A 9,786-nucleotide genomic window follows, 5' to 3' on the forward strand; every position below is an offset into this window, starting at 1 on the left:
AAGACATGCAGCGGCATTTTGCACCATTTGCAGAAGTGAGATTAAAGACTCACTGATACCAAAATAAAGTGTGTTACAATAATACAGCCACATCATCACAAAGGCATGGTGTCTCCAAGTTCATTTTCATAAACATGGGCTTTATCTCGGCCAGTTATCGAAGCCAAAAGAAGCTAAAATTGACAACACCCCGAAAGCCTTAATCTGGCTCTCAAATATAAACCGACCGTCCTTTTTAAAACCTAGATTTGCGGTTGTCGGCTTCTAAACTGGCCAAGACACTCCAAGTCCAAATGCAGGCCCTCTGACTGACCACAGAATATCATCACTCTGTCTCTTTTTTCCATTAATATCTCAATTATTTAAAGCCATTCACACCTCAAAATCATTAAAACAATTAAGAAAGAGTCCAACAGATTTTATGTCCCCCCTGGGTGACAAATAAGTATGGCAATTGTCTGCATAAAAGTCAAAAAAGGAGCAGATAAAGAGTAAAAAGAAGGGGGCCAAAAACTGAACTCAGATTAACTCCATATATAAGAGGGGCAGTGGAAGACATGGAGACCCCCGGGCCGACACAAAAAGTCTAGTCAGTCAGGTGAGACCTGAGCCTCTCCAGTGCAGTTCTAAGCGGTTCAGTCCAACAGCACAAGAACAACAGTCACTGGAATCAGTGGCTTGGAAATAATAAGTACAGACTAAGTATTGTGCAAAGATTTAAAACTGGACTGAAAGATTTTGAGAAAATTACCCATTAACAGAATCGTCATCAACTGGGTATGCACAATCTTCTCTATAATCTTTGATATATAAGGCCCTTTTTGAAAGTGGTATAAAATGACTAAGAGCTGCAGCGTCTACACCAGGTTTTTCAGCAGAGGTTGAACCACGATGCGTTTAAAAACTGCTGGGACCAGTCCTGGAGATAGACTGCTGTTTATAATGATCAGGGCAGAAGACCCTACTGTTGCCATCAGCTCTATGAAAAGTCTGACAGAACTGGAGGGTTTTAAATGGGAAACAGTCTCTTACAAAAAAAAAAAAAAAAAAAAAAAGGCTCAAAGGTGTGAAAAAACAGCAAGACGTGAAAAGAAGACTGACGGTTGGCGTGAGGGTACCTTTTTTTTTTTTTTTACAGAGAAATGCAGAAAGTTTCCACAGACAGCAGGTGTGGACTGAAAATAAAGGTGGGTGTAACACAGAATCAATCAGTTTAAGCAGCACATCAAGGTCATGACTACCGGATACATCAATGTCTGCAAACGCTTTACTTTTAGAAGTAAAAGAAGAAGTGATCACGTCGCCAGCTGTTCCTAAGGATCTGAATGGAAACCTCCAGCTTGTCCCGTCAGGTAGTGTGAAAACAAGCACTAAGCACTTTTGTATTATGGTTCAAGGTTAAAAACTGTGGAGATGCCACGGTGCAGGATTTAAAACTGTATTGGTGAGAAGAGGTACTTCAAAATAAACTGGCCCACCATGAGAAAACACAGCAGCAGAAATGCCCAGATTGAAAACAGGAAGACCATGTGTCAGGGGAAGACCCAGAATGTCCTTGTTCATGCCTGACACCATAAACACATTGCACAAGGTTAAAAGAGTCAATGAACTCCAAGAAGTCTGTGGCCATCAGTTTAACAGGACAACACACATGAATGTTAAAATCCCATCCAGCTCAAATTACAAACAGTTTAAATCTGCTGAAGGACGGTATGAAAAATCTAACAATAATATGTGATGATCTTGGCATTGGCACTGATCTGTCCCACCGGTACACCTGCTCATCTCCACCGTGTCTGCAATTAGTCCTCATTGGTTTCATCTGTTTTCACCTCCTTATAATCCCTGTGCAGATCAGATGCCAGTGCCAGATTGTCTCAAGCAAATCGTATGAGCATTCCAGCGTTCTCGTCCCTGTCTGCCTGTTTCCTGACCCCTGTGTTTCTTCTGAGCCTACCCGTGAACGAACTTGGACTGGACCCGGACTCTCCCTGTTGGACCTCCCTTCTGTACCGCCGCCGGATAATTGCCCTCTGTGTACTGGACCTGGACTCCCCCGGATTACGCCTCTGGAAAGCCCCTGTCGGATCCCTGCCTGTTCGCCCGCTACCCTCCACTCCCGGATCAGTTCGCTTGGGTTTCTGCCGGCTCTCCGGACCCAGCTACCCCAACTTCAGGTTAGTGGATAAGTCCTTCACATTGCTACCGTGAACCGACCACTGTTCACTAACCTGTTGTCTCTGCCTCAGGGGTTAACCACACTAAGCGCGAGCTACTGCGCGTGGAGAGGGCGAGTCCACTTCCTGCTAGTAAATAAAAACATTGAAAACGCCACTGACCTGTGTCGGCTGAAATCAGAGTCCTGCTCCCACACATTACAGGACAATCTGGCCAGAAAGATGGACTCTTCGCCAGATACAGAGTGGCGAACGGGGGTGGAAAAGTCCATTTCGCAGCTTGAGGCTGGTGTCGCCGAGATCCTAGGTCATCTCCGCAGCCAAGAGGCTCCCGCACTTCCGCAAACATCCGCCTCCGTCACCACGTCACGTGTGATGACGTCGACGTTGCCTGAGCCGCGTCTAACTCCCCCCGAGCCTTTTGGGGGCAACCCAGATCAGTGCAGAGCGTTTTTAACTCAATGTGAAATCCACTTTGAGTTACAACCATCTTCCTATCCCACGGATCGCTCTAAAGTTGCTTTTGTTATCTCCCTGCTGACCGGCAAAGCTAAATTATGGGGGGCTTCTGAGTGGCAGAATGATTCACTGATTTGCCATTCTTATTATGATTTTTCACGCGAATTGGTCAGAGTCTTCAGCCCCGTCCTGCCATGCCGGGAATCCTCTAGGGGTCTTTTATCCCTCAAGCAGGGAGACAGGTCCGTCTCTGACTATATTATTGACTTCCACCTGCTATCTGCCGATAGTCTATGGAATGAGCCCGCTCTTATGGATGTGTTCATTAATGGTTTGAACGAAAAGATAAAAGATGAACTTGCTACCCGGGACTACCCCAGGACTCTCAAGGAGTTGGAAGATCTTACCACACGAGTCGACCTCAGACTAATGGAACGGCGAAGGGATCGTCGTCCGGCGCCTTCATCCCGCCTCTGGACTCCTTCGTCCGCCTCTGCTGCACCGTTGACCCCGCATGCTTCAGCGGATCCTGAACCCATGCAACTGGGGAAGACAGTCCTCACTAAGGAGGAGCGCCAGCGCAGACAGCTGCGCGGTCTCTGTCTCTATTGTGGTGGTGAGGGGCACCACGTCCGTTCGTGCCCAGTAAAAGGTCAGGCTCAATAGGGGGGGGGAGATCCCTATTGAGCCGCACAAAACTCTCTGTCTCCCCAGATCTCCTGTTCCCGTCAACACTCACTGTTTCTGCAAAATCTCATAACCTCTCTGTCTTCATTGATTCTGGGGCGGACACAGAGTTTATGGACGAAGGACTGGCGAGGACTCTGAACATCAAACTCCACCCGGGACCATCTCCTCACAGCGTCCTTGCCCTGGACGGGCATCCACTGAACCACTCCCACCTCGTCACGGAGCCAATCGAACTGCTAATTGGAGGTAATCACAGGGAGAGGCTTACATTTATGATAATTGACTCTCCACAGGTTCCCATTGTCCTGGGCGCCACATGGCTTAGGAGACACAACCCCCTAATAGATTGGCAAAAGAAAGAGATTATGGGGTGGGCTCCCGCCTGTTCAGGTTGTTGCCTACTGTCGGCTCAACCTTTTGTGAGATTGGATTGTAGGTCTGAGGAGACCTACCCTGACCTATCTAGGGTTCCTCCTGAGTACCATGACCTGAAGGAGGTTTTTAATAAGGCCAAAGCTACGAGCCTGCCTCCGCACCGCCCATATGATTGTTGTATCGACCTACTACCCGGTACAACTCCCCCTAGGGGTCGCCTGTATTCCTTGTCTGCGCCAGAGTCAGATGCTATGCAGAAATACGTCAACGAGGCCCTAAGAGCCGGCATTATCCGCCCTTCCTCCTCTCCTGCGGGCGCAGGTTTCTTCTTTGTTGGGAAGAAGGATGGCTCCCTCCGCCCCTGTATTGATTACAGGGGACTTAATGACATTTCAGTTAAAAATCGGTACCCCATTCCCCTCATGAACACGGCTTTCGACCAGATCCAGGGGGCCAAAGTGTTTACTAAACTAGATTTACGAAATGCCTATCATCTCGTCCGGATTAGGGAGGGGGACGAATGGAAGACCGCCTTCAACACCCCCACAGGCCACTACGAGTATCTAGTCATGCCGTTTGGGCTCACCAATGCCCCAGCCGTCTTTCAGAATCTCGTTAATGAGGTACTGAGGGACATGATTGGGCGGTTTGTGTTCGTATACCTGGATGACATACTCATTTACTCCGATAATATAACTGTTCACAGACAACATGTCCGCTCTGTCTTACTTCGCCTTCTACAGAACCAGTTATATGTGAAGGCGGAGAAATGTGAGTTCCATGTCACCTCCACCTCTTTCCTTGGGTTTTTTTTGTCTCCCGGCCAGATGTCAATGGACCCAGCCAAGGTCAGGTCGGTCATTGACTGGCCTCTCCCGACCGATCGGAAGCAGTTACAGAGGTTTCTGGGCTTTGCAAATTTCTATAGACGATTCATCCGGAACTACAGTCAAGTGGCAGCTCCCCTTCACACTTTGACTTCTTGTAAGCAGAGGTTTACCTGGAACGATCTGGCTGACAAAGCATTCAGACGGCTGAAGAACTTATTCACCTCAGCCCCGATTCTCATCACCCCCGACCCCAAGAAACAGTTCGTTTTAGAGGTGGATGCCTCTGATTCTGGCGTCGGGGCCATACTCAGCCAGAGAGCCGAAGACGGTCGTGTTCACCCATGTGCTTACTTCTCAAAAAAATTATCCAGTGCGGAACGCAACTATGACGTAGGTAACCGGGAACTCCTAGCAATCAAGCTGGCTCTGGAGGAGTGGAGACACTGGCTAGAAGGCTCTAAGGTTCCTTTCCTGGTGTGGACTGACCACCGTAACCTAGAGTACCTGAAGACGGCAAAGAGACTCAACCCCCGACAAGCCAGGTGGGCTTTATTTTTTAGCCGGTTTAACTTCTCCCTTTCTTACAGGCCGGGCTCCAAGAACGCAAAGCCGGACGCCCTGTCCCGAATGTACGAGGTGGAGAAGGAGGGTCCCGTCGAGACGCCAGAATTCATTTTGCCAGACACAGTAAGATGTGCAGTCACCAAGCTCAACCTTGAGAATGAGGTCAGGCGTTCTCTAGACGGGGTACAGGTCCCTCAAGCCTGTCCCAAGAACAGGCTCTTTGTTCCTGAACCCTTAAGGGGCAGGGTTCTTAACTTCTGCCACAGTTCCCGCCTATACTGCCACCCAGGAATCACAAAGTCTCTCTGTATTATCCGCTCCCAGTTTTGGTGGCCCACCCTGACTAAGGATGTAAGGGAGTTTGTCTCCGCCTGTCCCAGCTGCAGCCAGGCCAAAGTTTCCCGTCAGGCCCCGTCCGGTTTACTCCGGCCTCTGCCTGTACCCCCCCGGCCCTGGTCCAGCGTGTCCATGGACTTTGTTACTGGCCTGCCTGTCTCGGGAGGTAAAACAGTCATCCTTACCATTGTGGATCGGTTTTCAAAGATGGTCCACCTGGTTCCCCTTCCCAAACTCCCATCAGCCAAGGAAATGGGTGCCATCCTGGCTCAGGAGGTGTTCCGGTTACACGGTTTACCTACTGACATCGTTTCCGACAGGGGGCCTCAGTTTGTCGCTCGCTATTGGCGGGAGTTCTGTTCCATGCTGGGGATCTCTGTTAGTCTGTCCTCTGGGTTCCATCCTCAGACTGATGGCCAAACAGAGCGTCTTAACCAAGAGGTGGAAGCCAAACTTCGCCTCATCTGTGAGTCTGACCCCTCCAAGTGGGCCCAGAACCTACCCTGGGTGGAGCATGCCATTAACTCCACACCCTCCAGCTCCACTGGGCTCTCCCCTTTTTATGTTGTGCATGGGTTCCAGCCGCCAGTGTTTTCCATCGAGGAGAGGGAGTCCAGGGTCCCATCCGCCCGTCTGTCTGCACTAAGGTGTCAGCGGGTCTGGAGAAGGGCAAGGAGAGCCATCCTTAAATCGTCCCAGGTCCAAGCCCGGGCTGCTAATCGCCGACGAATTCCGGCTCCGCAGTACCAACCAGGAGATAAAGTCTGGCTATCCACAAAGGACCTTCCCCTGAGAGTTGAGAGTAAGAAACTGGCGCCACGGTTCATTGGCCCGTTTTCCGTCTCCAAGGTGGTTAATCCGGTGGCAGTCCGCCTCCGCCTGCCTCCGACGATGAAGGTCCACCCTACATTCCACGTCTCTCGGGTCAAACCCGTCAGGCTCTCAAGGTTTTTCCCCTCCTCCAGAACCCCACCTCCTCCTCGTTTGGTTGATGGAGCTCCGGCCTTTACAGTAAGGCGGATACTCAAGTCCAGGAGGTGGGGTAGGGGCATGCAGTACCTGGTTGATTGGGAGGGTTATGGACCTGAGGAGCGGCAGTGGGTTCCCGCCCGCTTCATCTTAGACAAGTCCCTTATCAGGGATTTCCACAAAGCACGCTCTGAACATCCTAAGGCGTCTGGTATCCGCCCTTAAGGGGGGGGCTCTGTGATGATCTTGGCATTGGCACTGATCTGTCCCACCGGTACACCTGCTCATCTCCACCGTGTCTGCAATTAGTCCTCATTGGTTTCATCTGTTTTCACCTCCTTATAATCCCTGTGCAGATCAGATGCCAGTGCCAGATTGTCTCAAGCAAATCGTATGAGCATTCCAGCGTTCTCGTCCCTGTCTGCCTGTTTCCTGACCCCTGTGTTTCTTCTGAGCCTACCCGTGAACGAACTTGGACTGGACCCGGACTCTCCCTGTTGGACCTCCCTTCTGTACCGCCGCCGGATAATTGCCCTCTGTGTACTGGACCTGGACTCCCCCGGATTACGCCTCTGGAAAGCCCCTGTCGGATCCCTGCCTGTTCGCCCGCTACCCTCCACTCCCGGATCAGTTCGCCTGGGTTTCTGCCGGCTCTCCGGACCCAGCTACCCCAACTTCAGGTTAGTGGATAAGTCCTTCACATTGCTACCGTGAACCGACCACTGTTCACTAACCTGTTGTCTCTGCCTCAGGGGTTAACCACACTAAGCGCGAGCTACTGCGCGTGGAGAGGGCGAGTCCACTTCCTGCTAGTAAATAAAAACATTGAAAACGCCACTGACCTGTGTCGGCTGAAATCAGAGTCCTGCTCCCACATATTACATAATAATGATCACAATGCATTATTAGTGTCATATTATAAAAGACAAAAAAGTAGAATCGTGATGCTGTCAAGACTGAAAACCTATGCTGACATTTTTTTAATTAGTTTTGGGTATGTGAAGGCTTCTATACACCCGAAGTTTAATGCATAAGTCTAATTTTAATTTACTGACTTCTTAAGACAAAAATGTCTCTTTGTGCCCTTTAAATCCACAGTTAACAAAATATAATCCAGCATGTGATGTTAGGGTTACATTTTGAGAGAAATAGTATGATATATTGTTTTTACTGTATGCATTTAAAATTTGTCATTTCATCAGTGTTTGTTTTTATGTTATTAAGCTTTATATGCTATACTGTTTACACTGTATATTGTCCACTTTGTGTACATGCTGAAGCAGTGCGGGGGTCTCTGGTGCCAGTCTCCAGCTGTCACGGGGCTGAAGGCAGTTGACCCTCTCAACGGGTCGCTGGTCTTTCACAGGAAAAAGGCGAAACACACGGGATTAGACAAACTAATTAACCTAACCTAACATTTATTATATGTTTGCCAACATACTCAAAGAGAATCCACACGTGCATGAGAAAATGCTGACTCAGTGCAGGTACTGGCTGGGAATTGGAAAGGTAAAAAATAATAATAATATCCTGAAAAACAGAGAGAACTGTAAAGTTTTTTTGGGAACTGTCTCATGTTATAAAAAGTTTAACCGCATACGTTTTGTGTCCATTGTGCAGCACTGCCGCAGTGAGATGGATAGACCTGCAGAAGACTGACTCTGGGTCTTGTCCGTTTCTCAGTATCAGCGTTTTGGAGTATCAGCGATAAGCCCAGTGCAGGCCTGTGCTCACCCTGAGCTATTCCTTAAAATACTCACATCCTCCGTCCCCTTCCGCCGGTCACAAATAGTACCAGCAGTATCTGGTCCGGTGCTGGAGATGATGCTCGGGGAGGTGGAGGGGTCACAGAATGAGACTTGGTATGGGTAGCAGCCAGGTTAGCATCAGTAGCCTCAGCATCTACAGCTGCATCATAAGCACAGGTGTCCCCAGTTGGGGAGGTGGAATCTCTTCTGACTTTCTTCTCCACATGAAATGTAAAATAGGACAAAAGGAATGTAAAAAGTACAATCATAATATGGAAAAATGTAGTCCCACGCTGACCGAGGCAGGCTTGTTGGGGCCGTTGCCTTCTCAGCCGCGGCCAAGCTCAAAACCCTTAAATTAACCCTTAATAAATATGTATTAACCTTTAATATATCAACTCTTAATAAACATGTATTCATCCTGTATGTTCTGAGTAGTATTTCACAGTTGTTAGAGGGCGACACCTTGTGGTCACTCACTGAACTATTCAGGTCTGCCTGTGCTCAGAGCTTCAGTTTCCAGCATGACACACATGCACCATTGCTATGCAGTCAAGACTGCTGCAGAAGCAGCATTGGAAGTATTGGTTGTTTTATGTGACAAAGGATGGTAGATAGTGGTGTCAAAAAGTGTTTCCCCCTTGAAGATTAATTCTGGGGGGTTTTGTTGCTTGTATTTGTCAAACTGAAATGTTTCAAATCATCTAAAACTTTCTTTTAATCTCACATAAAGACCACCTGGGTCAAGTGACGATGAAGCAGAGTGAGAAAAGCTATCGAAACCAACCTGGCTCTACATGAAGACACAATTCCCTCCATTGTTAAATCATGAATTACCCAGTTTCTGAAAGATGAACTGACTTCCACTAGCCACAACCATGCCCGATTACTACCAGACCTGTACAATAAAGAAAGCTATTTAATTGGACCAACATCTCACAACATGAAGTGGGCTGAAAGATTACAAAAAGCAAAACAATATGCCCAGACCTAAAGAAATTCAGTAACTAATTTCAAGGACCTATCGGTCTGGAAATGGATGCAAAGCCATCAAGGATTGACTCAAGAGGTCACACAAGAACCCAGAACCACATCTAAGGTATTGCGGACTTCATTACCCTCCAAGTAGGTTTGCATGATTCATTGATAAGAAAGAGACTGGCTGGAAATGACATCCATGGGGGAGTTTCGAGGCCATACCAGTTCTGAAAAAAAAAGAACACAACGAGCTCCCGACAGATCCCTTGATCATCAGTGGTGCAAAAAGTGGGTATGCACTATAAAATCATCCACAAGACATTTGGGGAAATGATCAGTGGACTGACGAGACTAAAGAGGGGACCATTGTGGTAGGTGCGCCTCCCGTTACATTGTAGAAACAGAACATCACACCAACAGTCAAACATGGTGGCGGTAGTGTGATGGTCTGTTGCTGCTCCAGGACCTTGGCGGCTTGCCTTAACAGATGGAACCATGGACTGCGCTTTCTACCAGTAAATCCTGAAGAATATCCAGCCATCGGTTTGCGAAATTAAGCTCAGCCACACATTGATAAAAAAAAACAAAAAAAACAATTGCCAGTTAGTATAAGCACCTGGCTTTAGCTGTAAGGTGGCACCACCAGTTAGTAGTTGTTCA

Source organism: Fundulus heteroclitus, chromosome 14, assembly GCF_011125445.2.
Source record: "Fundulus heteroclitus isolate FHET01 chromosome 14, MU-UCD_Fhet_4.1, whole genome shotgun sequence".
NCBI lineage: Eukaryota > Metazoa > Chordata > Actinopteri > Cyprinodontiformes > Fundulidae > Fundulus > Fundulus heteroclitus.